We start from the raw sequence: 25,137 nt of genomic DNA on the forward strand, positions 1-25,137 counted from the left end.
CTATACATATTGTTCTCAGCCTTTTAATGCCTTTTGAGTAAATGCTGCATGCATGCACCCCCTCTTATATATTTGTCGTTATGTGTGTCACCTGCTATGTGCTAGATACTGTGTTAAGTACTAGATTTACAAAGATGAATTATAAGGTGGTCTCTTCCCTCCATAGACTTATACTGTAGATTCTTTTTAAAAATACATTTTTATTCAGCAAGGAAGGGAAAGGGAGAGAGAGACAGAAACATCAATGATGAGAGAGTATCACTGATTGGCAGCCTCCTACATGCCCCACACTTGGGACGGAATCTACAACCTGGGCATGTGCTCTGACCAGGAATGGAACCTTGACCTCCTGGTTCATAGGTTGACACTCAACCATTGAGCCATGCCGGCAGATAGTAAAACAAAAACAAAAAACCAATGCTATGTGCTAAGAACCGTAATACACATGATTTGTGGGTACTGCAGAAGCACAGAAGAGTATCTAACGTAGTATGGAGACTGAGTCAGGAAAGACTTCCAAGGCCTCTTTTGTGTTGGGTCTTGAAAGGTAGTTTGTAGATAGCCATACAGATGGTTTAGTGCAGGGGTCCTCAAACTACGGCCACATGCAAATACAAATATTGTATTTGTTCCCGTTTTGTTTTTTTACTTCAAAATAAGATATGTGCAGTGTGCATAGGAATTTGTTCATAGTTTTTTTTAAAACTATAGTCCGGCCCTCCAACGGTCTGAGGGACAATGAACTGGCCTGGCCCCCTGTTTAAAAAGTTTGAGGACCCCTGGTTTAGTGTTTCCAGGTAGAGAGAGAGCGTATGTGGACAGATATGGAAGCATAAAAAACATGGGGTATACTGGGAACCGCAAATAGTTTGGTACGGCGGTGGGTGGGGGTCAGGGGGAGCCTTTGTGAGAGGAGCAAAAGCTGGAGAAGGTACGTGGGAGTCAGATGATGGACAAACTAGGTAATAATGAGGAATCCTGTGGAGTGTGTCAGTAGGGGGTGGAGAGAGTCAGATTGGCTGTGGGTGGAATGGATTGGGAGAATTAGAGACCACAGATAGGAGAACAGTTAGGGAGAAGCTGTGCCTTTAAGGTACTTACTATACAGTTTGGGAGGAAGTTGGTTTCAAGATGCGTTTGAGGGTAGAGTTTCCTAACTGTGAGAATGAGAAACAGAAGACTAGTTAATGGTCAAGTTCTGGCTTAGCCACCTCGGTGGGTGATAGGAGTTGACAAGATGGACAGTGTTGGGGTTAAGCTTTTGAAGAGGTTGTGCACATGCAGGTGGAGATCTCTAGCAGCACTCCTTGGGGCCAGGGTCATTGATGAGATCTCCCAAGTGTGGGTACTGGCTAAGAGGAGAAGAGGAGCTTAGGACAGAACTTCAGAAACATCGACGATTACAGGTAGGTAGAAGACAAACCAGTGAAAGGAATGAAGAAGGAACTGTCAGAGATTTGGAGCAACATGGGAAAGGTTTTTGTTTTGGGATCCAAGAAGTAAGAGAGTTCTCTGAAAGGAAGGGAGAAACACTGTCAAATGCTACAGGGAGGTCTGATAAGATAAAGGAGGCCATTCATGGACATAGCACTTACGCATTTGTAAGGGACAATCTGCCTCACAATTTCAGTGCTGGGGAGGGTGGAGACCAAATGGAGCAGGTGGAGCAAATGGGAGTGCAGAAAAGGAGCAGGGAGTGTAGTTAAGAAATTTAAGAGGCATGACTGGTACAAGTAAGGCCAGGGAGAAGGAAGCGGACAGAAGGAGATGTAGGACTGAGGGAAATTTTATAATATGTATATTTATAAATTAGGGATCCTTGAGAAGATTGTAAGATTGAAGATAAGGAAGGGAGAGTTGATCATGAGGCCCATGAGGAGGCATTTGCTTGGAGAGGAGAGACCTTCACTTTTTTCTCCCTGAGGTGGAGTTGAGGGAACAGCTTTGAGAACAGGGTGAATGTAAGTTAAACTGCATGTGGGAGGGCTGAGGACTCGGTGGGGAGGGCCTCTTCGGGGAGCAGGAGCCCCTGTAGTACCTGCTGACTGTCCCTGGAAGAGACAGCAGGAGGGAGAGGTATTTCAGATCCCCTGGGGAACTCAGAGAGAGCATCCAGCTGAGGTTGGAAATGACATGGTCTTGACCACAGTCCTGGCTGCTGCAGATTGGCCTCCGTGGGCAGTTGACTGAGTGCTCCTCTTTACCAGGTAGATACTTTGCTACTGGGGTGTCTCTGATACCTTCCTCCCTTTTCGGGGGAGGGAAGGTTAGTATATCACAGACATGTAGAGATAAAGGGATTTTAGGGATCATAAGACTAACCTCCTCGTCTTGTAAACAAGGAAACGGAGGCTCAGAAGAGTGAAGTGACTTATTGAAGTGAATCCACAGCCAGGGCTAAGCCCCAACGTTCTCTTTTCTGTACCTCGCTACCTCTTTGGTAAGGGTTACGGATGAAACCCATTCAGTGTAAATACTCTTACTAACCTATTTGGAACTGGGAATCCTATACCATTTTCTTTCTTCTCCAACTTGTTTTTCTCTTTACCAGGTCCAAGCAGGTACAGCCAAATTCTAGAATGATAAAAATAAGTAGGCTTATCTATTTCTAAATGGATTTTTTTATTAGATGAGAATATTTGGGACTTGTAAATGGTCAAATGTGTGGAATTTCTAATCTTATAAACCATCTAATTTTAAAGATAGGTGATTTATTTATTCATACATATATTTATTCTGAGTTTTAAAAATACTTAGTTAAATTTATTGGGGTGACATTGGTTAATAAAATTATATAGGTTTCACGTGTACAATTCAATGATACATCACCTGTGTATTGCAGTGTGGGTCCACCACCCAAAATCAAATCATCTTCCATCACCATATACTTGGCCTCCTTTACCCTTTCCTACCTCCCTGACCCCGCCCACACCCCCCCCTTTCCCTCGGGTCATCACCATACTGTTGTCTGTGTCTATGAATTTTTGTTTGCCTTTCTTGTTTGTTTATTTGTTGCTTCGAGTTTTATATCCTACATATGAGTGAAATCATATGACTCTTGAATTTTTCGGCCTGGCTTATTTTGCTTAGCATGATATTCTCAAGATCCATCCATATTGTTGCAGATGGCAGTATTTCATCTTTTGTTAGGGCTGAGTGGTATTCCTTTGTATATGTGTACCACATCTTCTTTATCCAGTCATCTATTGAAGGACACTTTTATGGTTGTTTCCATGTCTTGGCCACCATGAATAATGCTTCAGTGAACATAAGGAGTGCCTATATTTTTGTGAATAAATATTTTCAAATATTTTGGGTAGGTATCTAGAAGAGGGGCTGCTGGGTCACATGGTAACTCTTATTAATTTTTTGATGAGCTTCTGGGCTGTTTTCCATACTGGCTATGCCCCAGCAGTGAATGAGGACTCCTTTGTCTCCATATGTTAATACTTGTCTTGTTGATAATAGCCATCCTAACAGGTGTGAGGTGGTGCTCATTGTAGTTTTGATTCGCATTTCCTCAGTAGTGAAGTGGAGCATCTCTTAACGTATTTTCTGGCCATTTGTATGTCTTCTTGGGAGGAATGTCTGTTTAGGTCCTTCGCCCATTTTTTAATTGTGTTGTTTGTTTTGTTGGTGTTGAGCTGTATGACTTCTTTATATATTTTGGATGTTAACTCCTTGTCAGAGCAGTCGTTTGCAAATACCTTCTCATTTGGTGGTCCCCTAGTCTAAGTTTCATTTACTCCATATTTTGAGTAAGTTCTCACTAGATGCCAGGCATTGTGATGTTGTAGTAGCACAGAATTCCCACGTCTATCCAAGGCCTGTTGAGAACTGACTCATATTATACTCTCTCTGTCTAGAACAATGGTTCTCAACCTTCCTAATGCCGTGACCCTTTACTACAGTTCCTCATGTTGTGGTGACCCCCAACCATAAAATTATTTTTGTTGCTACTTCATAACTGCAATTTTGCTACTGTTATGAATCATAATGTAAATATCTGATATGCAGGATGTATTTTCATTGTTACAAATTGAACATAATTAAGGCATAGTGATTAATCACAAAAACAATATGTAATTATATATGTATTTTCCAATGGTCTTAGGCGACCCCTTTGAAAGGGTCGTTCGACCCCCAAAGGGGTTGCGACCCACAGGTTGAGAACCCCTGGTCTAGAACATTGAGTTTAATACCAGTAAGTTGTGTATGCCGCTTTGGGATCTGCCATCTACATCCTTCGTCTAGACAAGGACTAAGGAGCAGACAATAGCACGTCTGTTGGATTATCATAGGTTTGGCAGGAATGATTTAGTGTGGAACGGGGCCCTTAACTAATTATCATTGTTTATAACACCTTTTCCTCTTTCATTTTCAAGAGTGAGAATAATTCAGTAATATGATTGATAAAACATAAAAGGTCGGTATGGTTGCCCTGGTATCTATATTTTTCAGCAAGTATTTTGTTTGCCATGAAATGTGTTCTGGGTGATTTACTAGCAATCACACTCTGTACGTCATGACACTCTGTGTTTGAGCTCCTTTTGCACGGTCAGGAGTGACAGCTCTGTCGGGTGCTTTGGGTTGGACTTTGAAGCTGTTCGGTGCTGGGGTTCTTTGTGTTTTTTCTTTCTTTGGGAGACAAACAGGACACTGGTTACAGTGAATCTATTTGAGTTAAAGAAGAACTTCCAAGTCTAGTGGGATTTACGAGTTTTTGAATGATTTGGGGGATACATAAAATTTCTTAAAAAGAATATTTTTATATAGAATACAGATAAAGTATATTTTCTGATAAGTGATCAGAAATGTGTTAAAACATACCTTTTGATTTAATTCCTATGCAATTGATTTTGAGTAGAATAAATGATTCTCAAAAACAGTATTAAAGATGAAAATCAAAATAATTAAGCAATTAAAGCAATTGCTACCTTGAAGATTTTTGGTGGTATGAATTAAAGCTAAGTGGTTCTTTTTAAGTTTAGCATATTCTGTGACCCCAAACAAAAAACCTACTTCAAGGAATTTAGCTTATAGGAATAATTTAAATATATATACACAAGGATGTAACTACTGGATTGTTTTTAATAGCAAAAAATTGTCCAAATGTCCGACAGTAAGAGACTAGTTAAATAAATGTTGGCCTCTATAACAGAATACTTTGTAACCATTAAAAAGAGTGATGTAGATCTGTGTCTAGGTACAGAAAAAGATTTTCAAGATAAATACCAGTAGGCTGAAAAAAGGCACCTTACAGAATATTGTATATGTGGAATGATCCTGCCTTTTAAAAAAATATATATTTTATTGATTTTTTTACAGAGAGGAAGGGAGAGGGATAGAGAGTTAGAAACATCGATGAGAGAGAAACATCAATCAGCTGCCTCCTGCACACTCCCCACTGGGTATTTGCCCGCAACCAAGGCACATGCCCTTGACCGAAATAGAACCTGGGACTCTTGAGTCCACAGGCCGACGCTCTATCCAAACCAGCTAGGGCGATCCTACCTTCCTTAAAAAACAAAAACAAAAAAAACACCTTACATTTTATGTATAATTTGTCTGTAACACATACTATAATTAGTATAGTCACTAAAATGTGAAGAATAGACAAAACTATTGGCAATGGTTATATCTGAAGAGTGGGGTTATGAAGGATTTTTACTTTTAAGTTATTTTATTTGCATATTGTTTGAAATTTCTATAATGAATGTGTTATTTTTGTAACTAGAGAAAAAGAATGATGCAAAGCCTGCTGTTTAAAAGGTCTAAAAAATCAGTTGCAATGGGATGCTGCATGTAAATACATTAGCTTTGTGGAAACCTTTTATTTATTGTTTGTTTTTGTCTAGATTCCTTGGACTTTGGAGTGTTTATATATATATATATACTAGAAAATTTCGTGCGGGGAGGGGAGGGGTCCCTCAGCCTGGCCTGCGCCCTCTCGCAATCCGGGACGCTGCACGCACCCGTGACCACACTTTTCACACAGGTGAAACATCTTGCTGTTGTATGGGCAGCTACATTTTTTTGCCCTGATTATAAAAAGTAGTACATAACATGATCCTTCTGAGGCAGTGGTACCATTTTCCCCATCTTATGGGTGGAAAAACTGAAGCAGAGAGAAGTTAAGTAACTTGCTTTGTCACACAGTTATAAGTGTCAGATTCAGGGCTGACCACAGAATGTGCAAGCCAGAGTCCATGCATGGCATCGCTGCATCATCCTGTTTTTTCAGTGTTAGAGTAGCCTTGCCAGGTTTTAATTTTTAAATCTAAGACTGTTCCCAATATATAGGGTAGGGCCCCCAGGCCTGGCCAGCGATCAGGGCCTATCTGTGGGGCGATGGTGGGGGTGGGACCCTCACTGGCACCCGTCTTAGCTCATGTCCTGGTGCCTGCCGCCCATGGCCGGCCCGCCCCTGATTGCTGCTGCCATTGGTTGATTTGCATATTAGGGTGTTTATTATATAGTGTTTCCTATACCCTGTATACGGACTGTTTTTTGATTCTTTTATAGATATCCACCAGCTATTTTGTTTTCTCACATTTCAGTTGTTTTCCAACATACCTTTTTCTTTAATGATCGCTTTGCAGGGTAACCTGTTTATTTCTTTTATTATTATTTTTAAGATATATTTTTCATTGATTTTTTTAGAGAAGAAGGGAGAGGGAAAGGAAGAGGGAGAGAAACCTCAAGTGTGAGAGAAAAACATAGATTGGCTGCCTCCTGCATGCCCCCTACTGGGGATCCAGGAATCAAGGGAGACCTCTTGGTGCATGGAAGATGCTCAACCAACCGAGCCACACCAGTTAGGCTGTTTCTTTTATTTCATTACAATCTAGGATGCTTTGGTGGATTTTTGCTTTTTGTTAAAAGACTTTTTGGTGACCCAATATTAGAATTTTTTTATGTTAAAATTTTATTTTGTGATCTCTGTGTACCAGGGAATTTAGGAATGGAGCTTACGTTCTTCAGGGTTTCATCTGATTGTGATTTACTAGATCCTGACTCTGCTGTACTGAATGTATAGGGGTGTGTGTGTGTGTGTGTGTGTGTGTGTGTACATGTGTACGTGTGTGTACGTGTGTGTGTGTGTGGTCCCTGTCTCTGCCTGGACCCCAACTGCAACAGCAATCTGGAGGCAGAACAGCACCAGAGGTTAGGCCCTTCAGGTCAGACAGGACCTGGGTTCAGCAGCCTAGGTACTTGAGTTCTGGCTGAGAAAGAATTCAAAGCCAAGACTCAAACTATAAGAGAACATTTATTTAGAAAATCACAAAGGTAGAAGAAGTAATTCATAGAAGAGATGGGCTTAGGAAACAAGTTACAGAGGCAAAGGCAGGGCCCTTGGAGCTTGGGAGTGAGGGAGGTAAAGGTGACACGCGGGGGTGGGGTTGGGGGTAAAGGCTAGGGGGCAGGAGAGAGAGCACTGGGTCCTCTGGCCTCAGGTTTTAAGGGTGGAGATTTTAAGGGAGGTCTTGGGAGGAATCATTAGAATATTTCGCAGATTTCCAGGTCAGTTCTCTCGGTGATTGATGGGTCTGCACCAGAGCAGAGGGGTTATTATCCAAAGCAGCTGGTCCTGAGGAGTCGCTTGTCTGGTTTTGCTGCTTTTCTGGGCCTGGAGCTGAAATCTGTTATCTCCACGGAGGAAAGGTCAGGGGTCCAGACCGCATGACCAGTGATATGCTAAGGGAGGAAAGGTCACCCTGGGGATGAGGGCCCACCTACAGCTGCCCCCTGCTAGGCACCAGGGCTTTGCGCCCGATGACCTTCTGTGCCGGCCCATCGTCCTGGCTCTGCTCGTGTGTGTAACTGGCTCCCACAAAGCTGCACAGTGTGGCACATCTTAGGTCACAGGCTGACATTGTGGCTGTATTTTATGGATCAGGTGACGTAGTACAAATTTAGAAAGCAGCCTATATTTTTTATTTTCCCCTCTTCTGCCTTGGTTACATAAAGCTGGATAGGTAATTCCTTTTCTTAGAAATAACCATTGGATTCTTGTCCTTGGAAAGAGTATGCAAACATATTTTCAAAGAGGTTTCAGGTAAGGGGTTACTATGCCATGGGTTAAGATTTGAGGAAGTGTTTTTTTAAAAAAAAAATTTTGACCAAGATGTATGCAACCATATATGACAATAAATCACTTTGCATATACGCACAGTAAGGCACTTTAACTGTGCCTTGATGCTTTCTTTCAGTATGCTTTCATATTTTCTTTCCTTTTCCTTCTCTATCAATCTGAACCTACCCACTGTATCTTGTCCACCTTAATCTAGCCCAGCCGTGGGCAAACTACCGCCCGTTTGAAATGAATAAAACTATTGGAAAAAAAAGACCGTACCCTTTTATATAATGATGTTTACTTTGAATTTATATTAGTTCACACAAACACTCCATCCATGCTTTTGTTCCGGCCCTCTGGTCCAGTTTAAGAACCCATTGTGGCCCTCGAGTCAAAAAGTTTGCCCACCCCTGATCTAGCCACTCATTTTGGTATCTTAGCCTACCTCACTGCAATTACTCCATTTCTAGTTTATTTCATTTAAACAAATGCTGGGTGGGACCCATTCCAAGTATTTTAAGACCTACCATTTGAAAATCATTGATAAGAAGGATGACAGGTTGTAATAAAAAAGATTGCTAAAATGTTATATTTATTGAGCGCTGTGTGTCTTTTTCTGTGGAAGTCAGTGTGTGGCTACCTTTCAGTTTTGGTGTATCTCCCAGGGCTTGCTTTCTGGCTTGGTAGGATGACAAATCGGCTACCTCATAATGAGATGTATACAGTTGTTGATTTCTAAGCCTTCTTTTTTCCAGGATAGTTTTAAACCAGGAAATCTTTATCATTCTGATTCTCTTATCTTGTAAATGTTGAGTATGCTGAATATTCAAAGATGCAAATAAAGTCTGCATTTTCTCAGTGGGTTATGCTCTATGGAGGTTTAATTCTGAGGCTGCTTTCTCCAACCACCCAGCATGCTCCTGGTCCCCTCCTGCTGCCATCTACTGATGCTGCATAGAGAGTGCACCCACTGCAAGGATGCAGTGAGCTCTGGGCCTAAGCTGCCTAGGTGAGGTGGAAATAAACCTCCAGTCCTCCCCCACCCCAACCCCCACTTAAGAACCACATGGAAATGACCTTGGATTATCTGGGCTTGGTCATCTTTATTATCGATAATTTATGTTGACTTTGCTCCTAAACATTTTATAACTGAATTTTAGTCTTAACTTTTAGATTTATAATGAGAATGTAAGTTACATTCTTGAAATTCTTGAGAGTATAGACACTATGTATGTTATATTTGCTGTAGAAGCCAGCTCTGTGCCAGGACATAATTGATCCTTGATAAATGTATTGATTTGATTCTAATAGGAATTGCATGCTAGATACTGTAATAATTTAAAATGTACTGAGTGCTTACTACGAGCATAGTTCATGCAGCATCTCTTGGGTTCTCACAACTCTTCTATGAGGTAAGTACTCTTTTTCTAGTGACAATTTTGTTTCATTGATACTTTTAGGAATTCGTTATTAAATTTACATAAGCTAAAACTTACTTATTTTGAGGGTGACTGTTCTGTATATATATTGACTGATGCATAGAATCCTGTAACTACTCTCGTGTGTGACTGCCACAGTCAGGGTCCTGCTCCCTCACTTTCCCAAACCCCCCCTTCTTGCTCCCCCTTGTACTCTTTACAATTTTATCTGGTTTAATTTGATTTTAAGAGAGATGTGTGGTATTTCAGTGAAATAATTTGTAAAATAAGCCTTTCATTTTGAATGTGAATCTAAAATTTTGCAATGATGCAAAGTGAATATATAAAGGAATTATTATTAAAAACTCACATTTAACATCCAGAAGACTAGTCTGTTAAAAAGTTTCATACGGTGTGCTTTTATTTTGTTCTTTATGCAAAGGGTTTAGTAAATTTGCCAAGACTACAGTGAAGACTAAAGTTTAAAAATATTCTCTGCATCTTCCGAGTGGGCACTTGGAGGTCTGCGTTTATTGTGATGCACATCTGCACCTCTCAGGATAGAAAGTCTGCTTCCTAGTGTGACATTTGCTCGTCTAAGGTCTTCGGTGGGACCTAAAGAATACTTTAGTCCCACCTGACTTTTAACTCACGAAGCTCTGAAATGAGGAGCCACCAATCTGTTCTTCATTACTATAGTTTTGTGTCTTTTCCAAAATTTCATATAAATGGAATCATACTGGATGCAATCTTTTGAATCTGGCTTCTTTCACTTAACATATTGCGTCTGAAATTAATTTATGTTGTTGCATGGATTAGTAGTTCATTCCTTGATATTGCTAAGCAGTATTCCATTGTACAAATGCACCATAGTTTATCTATTCATCTATAAACGGACATTTAAGCTATTTCCAGCTTTTGGCACTCTGAGTAATGTGGCTATAAATATTTGTGTACAGGCTTTTTGTGGACATAAATTTTCATGTCTCTTGGCATATGCCTGGAGGTAGGATTGTCAGGTCATACATTAAAATATATGTTTAACTTTTAAAGAAACTGCCAAACTAATTTTCAGAGTGGCTGTGTTATTTTTCATTCTTGCTGCAATGCATGAAAATTCCATTTGCTCTGCATCCTTGTCAGCACTTAATATTGTCAGTGTGTGTGTGTGTTTAATTTTGGTCCTTTTGGTAGCTATATAGTGGCCTCTCACTATGGTTTTATTTTGTATTTTCCTAATGACTACTGTTGAACATCGTTTCATGTGCTTATTTGCCATCTGTGTATCTTCCTTGGTAAAGTGTGTCTTTTCAAGTATTTTGTCATTAAAAACTTTTATTTTACTGTTGAGTATTGAGAATATTGAGCATATGCCCTTTGTAGATGTGTGATTTGCATACATTTTCTCATAGTCTATAGCTTGTCTTTTCGTTCTTTGAATGCAATTGATCCTGAACAACACTGGTTTGAACTGCGTGCGTCCACTTATATGTAAATGCATCTTTTGTTTCTTATGATTTTCTTAATATTTTCTTTCTCTGGCTTGCATTAGTGTAGGAATACAGTATATAATACATATAATATAAAACATGTTAATTGACTGTTTATCAATGAGGCTTCTGGTCAACAGTAGGCTATTAAGGGTTTTTCTTTTACTTTTTAAAAATTTTATCTCTATTGTTTGAAAGTATTACAGATATTCCCCATTACCCCCATTGACCCCTCCAACTCTGTACTCCCCCCTCCCCTAGACCTACTGCACTATTGTCTGTGTCCATGGGCTATGCATATACATTCTTTGGTTAATCTCTTCCCATCTCCCCTCCCTCCTTCCTTCTGATATTAGTCAGTCTGTTCCATGCTTAAATGTCTCTGGATCTATTTTGTTAGTCAGTTTATTTTGTTCATTAGATTCTACATACAAGTGAGATCATGTGATACTTGTCTTTCTATGATTGGATTATCCTCACCTGAGGATATGCTTAGAGAGGAAGGGAGAGAGGGAGAGAGGGAGGAAGGGAGGGAGGGAGATAAGAGAAAGAAAGAGGGGAGGTGAGAGACTTGAATACATGCTTGACCAGGGACCTAACCCACAACCCAGGTATGTGCCCTGACCAGAGTCACCCGGTAACCCTTGGTACACAGAAGGATGCTCCAACCAACTGAGCCAGGCTATTAGGTTTTTGAGGAGTCAAAATTGATAAGCAGATTTTCGAATGCACTAGGGTTGGGTCCATAACCCTTGTGTTGTTAAAGGGTCAACTCTATTATCTTGCACTGAGTTTTTAATTTTTATGAAGTTCTGTTTGACAATTTCATCTTTTATGCCTTGTGTTTGATAAGGTAGCTAAATCCAAGGTCATAAAGATTCTGTCCTATTTTCTTCTAAAAGTTTTATAGTTTTACATTTAGGTGTGTGATATATTTTGGGTTAATTTTTGCATAAGGTAGTAGGTGTAGATTGAAGTTTATCTTTTTCGCATATGAATGTTCAATTGTTTCAGAAATACTTGTTAAGACCAACCTTTCTCTTTTGAGTCGCCTGTGTACCTTTGGCAAAAATCAATTGGCCATATTTGTGTGGTTCTCCTTTTGGACTCTTTTTGTTTAATTGATTGATTATGCCTCTCTCAAGCCAGGTGAGGTAGATGCTTTTGAAACCTCAGATTTCTGACGAGGAAACCGAGTCTTAGTCAAACTAGCTAGCAAATGGCTGAGCCTGTACTCAAACCAGGGCTCTGTGACCCCTACTTAGGCTGCGCTGGGAAGTTAAATTGGCACCTATCCTCATCTTAGTTATTTGCTTCTGGTTGAAGTACTTGGTTTTAAGTAAATATTTAAGCAGTATATTTTTGGAAGAGTAGATGTGACTAGTAGATCTCATTGAATTATCTGAAATGGGTATTAAGGGTTTTTGTGTGTTTTTTTCCTGCTTAATAAACTATTGATTATCAAATAATAATTAGTTGTCAGTATCTTTAACAAGATATAACTTTTTTCTCCCTAAATCCAGAGAGCTGTATGCAGTTTTCTTTTATTGTAAAGAGAGCAGTAGAAATATATTTTCCTTGTATGGTAAGAAATAATGTTCAGGATTTGTGAATGTGAGATCACAGATGGGCTGAGTGACTTACATCCAGATGGCTTATGCGAGGAGCTCAGTAAGAGCTGAGAGTGATGCTGATGTGGCAGTGAATAATAAATTAATAGTTCAGTATTGGCAAACTGGGGAATTTTGAAGAACTTTATGTTTAGTTACCTTCTGATTTTTAAAAACTAAGCTTGCACATTGATAGGATAATAACTAGCCATGCATATAGACAGACACACACACATAGTTTTGAGTGTCATCTCTAATGACTTCAACCTAAGCAGTTAAAAGGTTTTTTATTTTTTTTTGAGGTATAATTGATGTACACTATATTAGTTTCAGTTGTGCAACATAATGATTTGATATTTGTATACATTGTGAAATGATCACTACAATAAGTCTAGTTAACATCTGTCACCTTATGTGGTCATAAAATGTTTTTTTCTTTTTTTCCTTGTGTTTAGGACTTTTAATATGACACTCTGTTTATGCTTTTCCTTTTGGGAATCCATTTATTCACTTTTTTCAAAAGGCCCATGACTCCCAAACCCACATCTACATTCCATTATTAAGCTGACTTTCACTCTATGGCAGGGGTGGGCAAATTTTTTGACTCGAGGGCCACAATGGGTTCTTAAACTGGACCGGAGGGCCGGAACAAAAGCATGGATGGAGTGTTTGTGTGAACTAATATAAATTCAAAGTAAACACCATTACATAAAAGGGTACGGTCTTTTATTTCAATAGTTTTATTCATTTCAAACGGGCCGGATCCGGCCCGCGGGCCGTAGTTTGCCCACGGCTGCTCTATGGGCTCTACTTACCTGTAAGATACAGGTAAGTATTAGGATGGCCTTTTAAAACATCTTTATTAATTATTTATTTATTTTAAAATTATAGTTGACATATTAGTTTCAGATGTACAGCATAGTGATTAGACATTCACATAACTTACAAAGTGATTGCCATATAAGTCTAGTACCCATCTGACACCATACACAGTTATTACAATACTAGAGGCCTAGTGCATGAAAATTCATGCACTCGGGGGGGGGGGTCCCTCAGCCCAGCCTGTGCCCTCTTGGCATTCTGGGACCCCTTGGGAGAGATGTCCACCTGCTGGTCCCAGAGAGCGGGCATAAGCTGGCACTCAGACATCCCTCTGACAGCCCAGGAGCCCACGGGGGATGTCCACCTGCCAGCTTAGGCCCCCTCCTCAGGCAGTCAGACATCCTTAGTGCTGCTGAGGAGACAGGAGAGGCTCCCACCACCGCTGCTGCACTCGCAGTCATCAGCCAGGCTTGTGGCTGATTGGTCTCGCCCTGAAGAGGGAGGCTCCGCCCACCCACCACAGCCCATTGGTCGGTGGCCTAGGTCTCCCTCTTTGAGGCAATCATGGAGCCCTCCGTTGATTGTCCCACCAGGCCAGTCGCCTGGACCTCCCTCTGTGGGGTGATCATGGGGCAATGGCCGGTCATATTGCACCCGCCTTGGCTGGCCTGGTGCCAATGGGTGTCATCGCGTGGTTGTCCCGCTGTTTGGTCGATTTGCATATTACACTTTTATTATTATAGATTATTGACTATATTCACTATGCTGTACTTTATATCCCTGTGGCTAATTTTATAACTGACAGTTTATAGTTCTTTTTTTTTTTTTTAATGTTTTTCTGGATTTTAGAGAGAGAGGAAGGGAGAGGAAGAGGGAGATAGAAACATCCATGAGAGAGAACCATCAACATCCATCAATTGCCTCCTGCACTCCCAAGGCTGGGGACAGGGGATGGAGCCTGAAACCCAGGCATGTGCCCTGACCAGGATTCAAACCGTGACCTCCTGGTCCATGGGTCAGCACTCAACTACTGAGCCACACTGGCTGAGCCAGTTGGTACTTCTTAATCCCTTCACCCTTTTTTCCTCTTCCCACTTACCCCTTCTTCCCCAGTCTGGCAACCATCAGTTTGTTCTCCTTATCTATGAGTTCGTTTCTGTTTTGTTTATTTAATTTTTTTTTAAGATTCCACATATAAGTGAGATCATATGGTATTTGTCTTTCTCTGACTTATTCACTGAGCATAATACCTTTAGGTGCATTCATGTTGTCATTAATGGCAATATTTTATTTTTTATGGCTGAGTAATATTTATTCCATTGTATATACGTACCATATCTTTATCCATTTGCCTGTTGATGGACATCTAGGTTGCTTCATATCTTGGCTGTTGTAAATAAATGCTGCAGTCAGTGAACATACATACTATCTTTTTGAATTAGTGTCTTTGATTTTTTCAGATAAATACCCAGAAGCGGCATTGATGGGTCATATGGTTAATTTTTTGAGGAATCTCCATGCTGGTTTTCCACAGTGGCTGCCCAGTTTACGGTCCCACAAATAGTGCCTGAGGGCTAGTTTTTCTCCACAACCGCCATCACACTTGTTATTTGTTGACTTTTTTATTACAGCCATTCCCACAGGTGTGCAGTAGTACCTCATTGTGGTTTTAATTTGCATCTCCCTGATGACTAGTGGTGTTAAGTATCTTTTCTTGGCCATCTGTATGTCCTCTTTGGAGAAAAGTCTGTTCAGGTTCTCAGCCCATTTTTTACTTGGATTTGTGTGTGTGTGTGTGTGTGTGTGTGTGTGTGTGTGTTTTATGTTGAGTTGTATGAGTTCTCTATGTATTTTGGGTATTAACCCCTTATCAGAAACGTCATTTGAAAATGTCTTCTCCCCTTCAGTAAGTTAGATTTTTTTCCCCCAAAAGCTTTTTAGTTTGCTGTAGTCCCATTTCTTTATTTTTGCTTTTGTTATCTTTGCCCAAGGAGGCGTATGCGACTGGGAACTTACACACAAAACTGAACTCTTCTCTCTTCACCTCACAAATAACCAAACCATTCTGGATTTCCTCTTTGTTTTCTATAAGGTAGACTTTTTGGACTCTTAGAATCATGTTTGACCTCGCTTTCTCTGGCCCTGGTATGATCAAGTTCAGAGCCAATTTCTGATTGTTTCCACCTGGTTGCGTTGGACCTAGCTTCTCTCGCTTCTTATAGTGCCTCCCACGCCTCGTGCCCTCTTCCTTCTCCCTGGATTTACAACTAGCAGCTTAGTTCGATGCCTTACCAGCTCCTGTACATGAACCCCATGCATGCCAAGCCAATCTTTCTTGTTTTATTACCACCGTTCATGCTATTCATTCCATCCAGAGAGGCTTTCCTTCTCCCACAGGATCTGCAGATTGAAATCGAGGGCATAACTCAACTGTTATCTCATCTTTGAAATGCCTTCTCTCATCTCCTGAAATACAGCCCCGACGGTGCCCAGGCCAGCAGTGTTGGCGTGGCCTGGGAACTTGTTACAGGTGCAAATTCTCAGGCTCCACTCCAGACCTAGGAATTGGAAACTTAGTGGGGAAGAGAGAAGGCAGCAGCCTGTGTCTAACAAGCCTGCCAGGTCATTCTGATGCTTCCTTGTTTGATAGCCACTGTCCTCTGTATTCCCATGTCTACATTCTCATTCCCAAATGCTGAGGAGTCTCACTCCCCTTCTTAGCTCACTTCTACTTTTTAGCATGCAATTTTTTTCATTTTGAATACCCACTCTCTTTTGCAGCTACTTCTAATTCCTCATTTGACATGTCAAGCTCCAAGTTCACTTCCTTGAGAAATGCTCAGTTCACTCTGAGTAGTAGGTGTGCAGTTTCTACTGTGCTCAGTTCTGCTTGTTGATCAAGCTGCTCTGTGCAGACTTGGGTTGATTGCTCTAAGTGTGTTCTGTCTTTTCAGCAGGTAGGATAGTAAAATGTGTTCCTCCAGACTGGCATAGGATACATTTGGTGCGTATTTCTGGTATTTCAATTTCACTAGAAGATTTGAGAAAATACATTTAAATAATGTCAAAACAATCCTATCCTGTATAATGAAAGCCTAATATGCAAATTGTTCCCTTGACCGGGAGTTCAACCGGGAGTCCAACCAGGGGGCGGGGCTGGCCGGCCAACTGCAGGAAGGGAGGCCCTGGCCGGCATCCTCTAGGGACCCTACCCATGCATGAATTTTGTTCACTGGGCCTCTAGCAAATATATATTATCATATGGAATGCAAAACGTGCATGTACTTTCAAGGTTAGCGATATCTGTACCCAGGTAACTTTTGGCTATGCCTTAAGCCGCCTAGGGTCTTTATTAATTCCCTCTGCTCTGATATTAGAAGTATGTTGGTTAAAAAGTCCACGGCACTTTGGATGACTCCAGGGAAACGGAGCGTGTGCCCTTAAACATGGGGCCAGTTTGGGTTTCTGAGTTGCTACAGTAATTGATTCACATGTTTGGCCTTTGTTTTCTCATTTGAAAAATTAGGATGATACCGCCTACTTCCTATGATTGTTGTATTGCAAGGATTAAGTGAGATTTAGTAAGTAATTAATGTTATCCTACAATCCCTGACCTACATAAGGGGCTTTAAAAATGTACCTTTTTTTTTTGTTTTGATTAACTCAGCTAGGACAGTTTTAAAAAGACGATCATTCCATAGGAGCCTTGTGTTCTCACACAGTAGGCACTTGTTGGTGACTGTGATTTCCGTTATGGTGTGTGCAGGCACCCTAATTGTACAGACTTTGGAGTTTTAGTGCTTTGCAGTCATTAACGAACGGTGAGGAATACCACTTGACTTTTTGACAAATCTATTGCATTCCTTAAATTTTTCATTGGACTTTAGTTTTAATGGATGATAGCTTACTTCCTAATAGTATCTGAAAGGTTTTTATGGTTTTTCCAGGAGAATAAATTAGGCCAGCTAAATGGGCTTTTTGACACAATGCCCTGCCTACCAGGAATGTGTTTCATTGTCCATGGCTAGTTTAATCAGTATTCTTTGAAGACAGTTTCCAACTACTTTGGTACTTGGTTTTCTATTTAGTTTTTATTCTTTTCCTAGCATTTCCTATTAATTGAACTGTACAATGGTCTAAAATAGAGAAGGTGAGCAGAGGATATGAAAAGGTTAATCATTACAGTGGCATTTCAGACAAATGTTATAGTTTACAAAGTACTTTAATGTGTTTTGTATCCTAGCTCCCAATGTCATATGAAGTGGGTATTATTATTATTGTTACTAGAGGCCCGGTGCATGAAAATTCATGCACTGGAGCAGGGGGGTCCCTCAGCCCGGCCTGCCCCCTCTCACAGTCTGGGAGCCCTCAGAGGTGGGAGGCGACCTGGTGATCAGGGGAAGGCGACGCCCCATCACACCTCTGCTGCTGCCACTGCCAGCAGCGCAAGCCATGGTCGGCCCTGGTTACCTGAGCCTCGGGCGGCCCTGGGTGGCTGGCGGCTGAGGGGACTGGGGGACTCTGGAGGCAGGCGTGTGGAGCGGCCAGGCCTGCCTGAGGGCATTGGGCGCTGCCATCTTGTGGCTGTGGGTGCTACCATCTTTGAGGGTGGGGCAGTCAATTAGCATATTCGCTCCTTATTGGCTGTGGTCACTGTCATCTTTGTGACAGCATGAGGGTCAATTAGCATATTCCCTCATTATTAGATAGGATTATATATGCTGATTAAAAAACTGATACTCAGATCAATGACTTGTCCAAGATCACAGAACCAGAGTTAAACGCCTGGGGACTTTCGGCTAACACGGTTATGAGGAACAGTTCCACTCTCTCAGTCACTACATGCAGGTAGTAGCTTCCTGCCCTCCAGAAGCACTTCTCGGACAGTTCATTAATGTGGCACCGGAGTCAGACAGCTTGGGGTTCAAATCCTGGCTTTACTACTTCTTATTTTAAAAAATATATTTTTATTGATTTCAGAGAGGAAAGGAGAGGGAGAGATAGAAACAGAAACATCAATGATGAGAGAGACTCATTAATCGGCTGCCTCCCTCCTGCATGTCCCCCACTGGGGACGGAGCCCTCGACCCGGGCATGTGCCCGGGGAATCGAATCTGGGACCTTTCAGTCCACAGGCCGACGCTCCATCCACTGCGCCAAACCAGGTAGGGCTACTATTCTTTCTGTGAAACCTCAGGCAAGCCTAACCTCTCTGTCAAATAGGGAGAAGAATCGTATTCATCTCATAGAATTGTATTACAGTAAGTTAATAAATATAAAACTATCAGAACGGTCCTTGGACGTAGCAGTAAGCACCATAAAAGTGTTAGCTATTATTATTCTTACTCTTATCATTATTATAGTGGAGTGGCTGAAGTGTTTTACATGAAAGGTACTTAGGCATAACTGAAATTTATAGAAATGGAAATCAGAACTTCTATAAGCATTTATTCTGGCAGAACTGTTTAATTCTTAATCCAGCCTCTGCACCTCCTCTGACTTAACTTCATGCACCGCCCTGGGACAAATGAACATTTGGAGCACCTGGCTGCTCTTTCTAAAAATTCGAATGTTACACCAGAACTGCAGTAAGGTGCCTCCCCCACCTCCATACTGGCAGACCTTTGCCTTTCTGCAAGGAACACCCCCCCCCCCCCCCCGCATGATGATAACTAAGTTGTTTGCTTTCTTTAGAAATTCTAGTCTTTTAGAATTTTCACAAGTGAACCAGGTATCCTATTCATGAAGTTGTGTCTGTTTTTTCTTCTGGCTTTGGCAATGACCTGTTCTAAGAGAGCCTTCAGAGAGAGCCTTCATTATGGTAGAGGAAGCGCCAACCCTGGCTGCCTTCCAGCTGTTTCCTTCTCAGATAAGGTGGTGCTAGGAACACAGACTGACACGGTGCTTACCGTTCTCCTTTGTAATGTTCGGAGAGGCTTGAAGCTTTTCCTCAGTGAACATGTGTCTGTTTGATGGAACACGGAAAAACTCTTAAAAATTAAAAATCTGGTAAATGTTGGAAATGGGGAATTAAAATTGGTGAAACTAAATTAATCTTAAAGTTTATACTTGTCTTTCTTGTGGATAGCATGTGCAGGATGTTTTTGTCTTAATTGCCTTTTTGTATATGAAAGCTAGAAGCTGAGTGTACCACCTGGTTAGGAAATGAAGTACTTATAGAAACATATTCACTTTTAATTTATTAATGGCTATAATCAAGATGAAAAGCTTTTCTTAATAATTAATGTCAAGAGAAGTGTAAACTTACGACAACTTTATGACTTCTCTCCAGAGGATGTATAGATGTGACTGGGTTTGTGAGTAATTTTTTTCAGTTCCTTTGATTTCTTTCTTTTGTGGAAGGTCTTATGTTTCAGCCGTGGCTTGCTGTAGAGTTAGGAACAAACCCTTGTTGTCTGCAAACTCATTCACTCTTAAAAGGATGAGCGTATTTTTGAGTTCTTTCCTCCTTTAAAAAAATCGTAAGATGACAAAGGTATTTGGTCCAGGTGGTCCCGTTAGGGTGCCTCTCTTTCCATGCCTGACTCAGCCTTTGAGGAGGGGCTTGCTGGCAAGCTGCCTGTTTTCAGAGTGTGTTCATTTCTTGATACACCTAGAAAAACTCAAAATGGAAATGTTCTAGAAATCGAGCGGCTTCCTCATTGGGTGGCTCCATGAGCACTTAGGAAGCACTTTGTGAACCTATTTGTGGGCACCTCTGAGCTGGTTCTGGGGGCGCCCCCCACTGTTTGGGATCGCGGCCCTTCCCAGGAAAGAGCCGGGCGCTCCCTCCAGCCCCTCCACCTGCAGTCAGTTACCGAAGCGCGGCCCATACCCTGATTGGAGCTTTGTGTCAGGTGCTCACTCTGAAGTGGTCCAGATCGTGTATGTAGAAGGTTGAAGTAGCATCAGCGACTGAAGCCTAATCTTAAACTGAAACCCTTTGTTGAAGGGCGCTGCTCCTCACTGCCGGCCTCTCCTGCACATCCTTGTCCATCAGAACAGGCCCCACCCGCTATCTCCTAAGATAAAAGCGCTTTTAATTTCTCCTAACAGCTGCTGCCACAGTTTATTTACAACCAGTGCATTAAGATGAAAAGTCCTGAAAGGGCCTGAGTGGAAGGCGGCTATTGAAATATTGCAGTATTTAAACTAGAATTTTTGTCAGGCTGATGGGTGGAAAGGACAAGCCAGTGTTGGCCGTAGTGATGTGCCCGTTAGCGTCCTTAAGTTTGGAAGGTGCTTTCTGTCGCGTACGTAAGCGAGTTGTGCAAAACCTGGGCCTAGCAATGGGATTGGTTGCTTCCTTGCATCTTCATAATCGTATTCAGATGTGGTGAGCTTTCCTGCTCTCTGACATTTCTGATCTGTATGAAGCATGACATATGTTAGAACTATCTCGGCCTTCTAGACGTATATTGAAGCACAGACTTGAGATGCTCAGTGAAAGAATTGTCCAGTGTTTCATGTAACCTCTTTCTTCCCAGCCCAAGTTTGACCTCACAATAGGGAAGGGTAAATGTACACTTTAATGTTGATGCAACTTCTTGGAAGGCTTGTTAAGCTTCTGAAATTCTTGATTTATATTTCCACTGCATTTTCTCTTTCCTGAAGAATCTCACCAGAGCCGGAAGTGGTTGGGCTGTATTAATGGATGTTTATGCTATCCTGTGGCAGCTGGTTTTCCTAATTTGTTTCTACAGGGCAGTTATAGTAAGTGAATGGCATGCTGAATATTTTACTGAGGTTTCAGATTATCTGAAGAATATTTTCCGGTTTACTAATTGGTAGATAATACTGAGTACATTGATGTTGACACAAGCAAATGGGTTTAAAACGATTTGAAGTGAACTTCATAAAAAGATGCTCTAATCAAGTCAGCAGGAAATGTCAAACTAGTTCTGCCTTCAGTCACTGGAGACCTGGCACCCTTGAAGACTTAGGGTGCTGTACGTCTTTGCGGCTCTGGTTTCAGGGTCACCCAGCCTGAGGGACACGATGGAGGCTTTTTCATAGCTTTTTTTTTTTGCTCTTAAAGTCTTGGCTAGAAAGTAAGTAACATAAATTATTAATTACCTGTATGGTTAAATGAACAGTCTCTAAAAATCATGGTTGTATTGCTGGAGTCCCATAATGCATTATGGATTAGATACATGGGAATCATGTTTGTTGTCCACTCTGACCTGGAAGAGAGGCACTTACCTGGTACTCATTTCAGCAGAAACCCATTCTAGAATTAACGCTAATGTGCTTATCAAAAACATCAGGAAAAATCTAGCCCAATGCATTTAAATTCCCAGGCTAACACAGCATCTGTCCTACTTTTCATTCTTGTAAAAAGTTATGGAGACTGTTTGATCACAGTTGACCACTTGGACCCTGGTCTGGTGGCTCAGTTGGTTGCAGTGTCATCTGGTCCACCAAAAGGTTGTGGGTTAGATTCCCGGTCAGGGCACATGCTTAGGTTGTGGGTTCGATCCTGGGTTGTGGCCCATACGGGAGGCAGCCTATCAATGTTTCCCTTTCGCATTGATGTTTCTCTTGCGCTCTCTCTTAAAAAAAAAAAAAAAATCAGTACACATATCCTCTGGTGAGGATTAAAAAACATTGACCACCTGGGCACAAAAATCTGAGGCTATGAAATAAAGTAAATCGAACAGTGACGAAGTGAAGTCAGAGTTTGGAAAGACCTTTCAGGATTGAAATCTCACTTTTTCCACCCTGACTGTGTGATCTATGCAAGTGGCTTACCCTGTCTGAGCCCTAGTTTTCTTGTCTGTAAATGGGGATAAGAACATCTCCCCTGTGAGGTTGTGGGGACGTCTGTCTAGGTCTGTGTTTGTATTTATAGCTCTGAAATATTTATCACAGTACACGGCACATGGTATGAGCCCTTCCAGGGTAGCTATTGTAACCAATGGAAATTTATTTCCTCTCTGGATACCTGTGTGTTTCACATACTAAGGCATTAACTGGACATCTTATTTCTACTTGTTTTAAGTTTGTAAAGACCTCTTCTGTCACTCAGAACATGCTGCCTAGATGATGATCTGATATTGGATTTGTTGAGCCAGGTTGCCCCCACATTCGTGCAGGAGGGTACTGGCAATGCTTGCTGCAGTGGTCTTATTTTTCCCTTTGAATTCCATTGAAATGCCTTTTCCTTCAAGTCCTGACACAATATGCTGAGGTATAATGCTCCTAGGCAGAGATCAAGGGCTCTAATCATTTCTCAGTAAAAATAATAGGATGCAGGAGTGTGTATAATGCTAATGAAATCTAGCTCCATGGCCAGCAACCTGCTCTTTTGTTTCCTACTTAGCATCACATCTGCCCTGCTAAGTGGTCTTACAGTTTGGGTATCTTCTGAGGAGCATTCCTGTGGGTCAGCCCGGCCCTGTGACATTGTAAGCCCCGCGCTTGATGGACAGCAGTGCCTCCTGGTAATCACTCTAAAGTGTCCTGTTGGATTAGGAGACGGATAAAGTGTGCTGATACTGGTGAAGAATGTTCTGGATCACACAAACAGCATCCCTACGTGACCTAGTGTTGGTTCTAAGCTTCTGGCTACATTGCGCATGAATTTGGCCTGTGCGCTTGAGTAGAAATGGTCCAACTCCTTCACCTGGGTCCACAGGGCAGCTGTGAGTTGGGCCCCCCCTCCCCGCCCCCCCTTTAATGCCACAGTATTTTTAAAAGTCGGGGGAGGGAAAACCAAAACCAGACCTCTGCCTGGAATGACCCTGTTAGCTTTTCACTGTTTCCTGTAAACTATGCGGGAAAAGGAATAACCTGTGATGACTTTGAGAGGAGGACACAGCCTCTGCTGACAACACCAAATGGGAAAATGTCACCCTGGACTGCAGCTGTGGCTGGTGGGCTGGTGTGGACTTCCCCCATCAGTGGGGAAACGGGCTTAAGTCAGGCTTAGAAAATGAGAAAAATGCTTAAGGGATGTGACTGATGTCTCCAGTGTGCACTACGCTACATAAACCCATTATGTGCTTTAATTTAATGTTCTCCATAAAGATTCAGGGCCTGTCAGGAAAAGCAAAGAGACAAGCAATCCATCTTCAGTGGATTGAGAATAGATTTTTATATTTTTTAAAATACACATTCACCTAAAACATACTTTCCCCTTCATTCAGTTTTCTCCAGGTCTGCTGCACTTCCTATCTCGCATCGCCTCTGCCAGACCTGCTTGTGGATTGTTTTGTTCAGTGAAATAAGACTAATGTGTTAAATATTTAACGTGGCTAATTGATTCAATGTGAGGGAGAGGCATAGGTGCAGAGGGCTGTGTCTGTCAGCGTGCTGAGCGAACGCCATTGCAGACGTGAGGTGCCATGATTCCCCTGGAGGCTGTGGGTAGCAGAGCATTTCTTGCAGGTAGCGATGGGGCCGACATGGGGGGAAGGAGCTTGCGCCTGGAGCTGGAAAACTGGAGTAGCTCTTTCTATAGGACCGTGGCTCTTGCTGGTTTCCTCCGCGGGGTTGTTTTCCCGCTTCAGGGGTAGATGGGGAGGTGAGCAGGGAGTTGTGGCCCTTCAGGTTGGGACATTTGAACACTCAGCTGCACTTCACTAAGGCAAGGTGACATTTGCTGATGGTTTTAATTGATGAGTGAGGAAGTAGGCAACCCAGTGGGTCAGTGAGAGTTTTTTCATTATAAAAACATAACCTTTCCGAAAGTAGTACCCAGTGGTAGAGAAATGTCAGGCACCTAGGTTTTTATAAAGGAAAGGAAGGCAGATCTGTATTAATTTCCTATAATATGATTATGATACACTAATGTACATATATACCTCATTCTCTTAAAAAATATATTTTTATTGATTTCAGAGAGGAGGGGAGAGGGAGATAGGAACATCAATGATGAAAGAGAGTCATTGATCGGCTGCCTCCTGCACACCCCCTACTGGGATTGAGCCCACAACCCCGGCATATGCCCTGACCAGGAATGGAACCTTGACTTCCAGGTTCATAGGTCGATGTTCAACCACTGAGCCACATCAGCCGAGTGTATACCTCATTGTCTTATTTTTATTTTTTAATCCTCACTTGAGGATGATTTTTCAGAGAGAGAGAGAGTGGAAGAGAGAGGGAAAGACAGAGAAATACCAATGTGAGAGAAACACATTGATTGGTTGCCTCCTGCACATGCCCTGAGGGGCTGGGGAGGAGCCTGCAACTGAGGTACATGCCATTGACCGGAATCGAACCCGGGACCCTTCAGTCCTCAGGCCAACACTCTGTCCACTGAGCCACACTGGCTGGGCATTTACCTCATTCTCTTTTTAAATTGTTTCGTTGGCCACTGTGTGAAGGTGAAAAATAATTGTGACACTGATAGTTTGAATTGATTAAGAACTGACGTAAGCCCGGGAAATGGAAGTAGTGTAGCAAATGTTGATATTGGGAGTTAGTCTCAGCTGTTGTTCTTTCTGGGGCAGAGATGGCTTTGTGGGGGCAGAGATGGCTTTGTGGGGCAGAGATGGCTTTGTGGGGGCAGAGATGGCTTTGTGGGGGCAGAGATGGCTTTGTGGGGCAGAGATGGCTTTGTGGGGGCAGAGATGGCTTTGTGGGGGCAGAGATGGCTTTGTGGGGGCAGAGATGGCTTTGTGGGGGCAGAGATGGCTTTGTGGGGGCAGAGATGGCTTTGTGGGGGCAGAGATGGCTTTGTGGGGCAGAGATGGCTTTGTGGGGCAGAGATGGCTTTG

At 42.0% G+C, this 25,137-nt stretch overlaps 1 protein-coding gene and 1 long non-coding RNA gene across 8 annotated transcripts in view; both read left to right on the forward strand.

Moving 5' to 3' along the window:
• The window catches only part of LOC132240529 (uncharacterized), a 5,589-nt gene extending 206 nt beyond the window's left edge, over positions 1 to 5,383 (forward strand). Inside the window, exons 1-2 of the long non-coding RNA XR_009454349.1 lie at positions 1 to 586; positions 798 to 5,383. The exon at positions 1 to 586 is cut by the window's left edge and continues 206 nt beyond it. This is a non-coding gene — a long non-coding RNA (uncharacterized LOC132240529). The remainder of the gene's footprint in view (positions 587 to 797) is intronic.
• CADM1 (cell adhesion molecule 1) overlaps positions 1 to 25,137 on the forward strand; it is a 351,444-nt gene that overhangs the window by 21,940 nt on the left and 304,367 nt on the right. The window lies entirely within an intron of this gene.

Source organism: Myotis daubentonii, chromosome 9 (genome assembly GCF_963259705.1).
Source record: "Myotis daubentonii chromosome 9, mMyoDau2.1, whole genome shotgun sequence".
Taxonomy (NCBI): Eukaryota; Metazoa; Chordata; class Mammalia; order Chiroptera; family Vespertilionidae; genus Myotis; species Myotis daubentonii.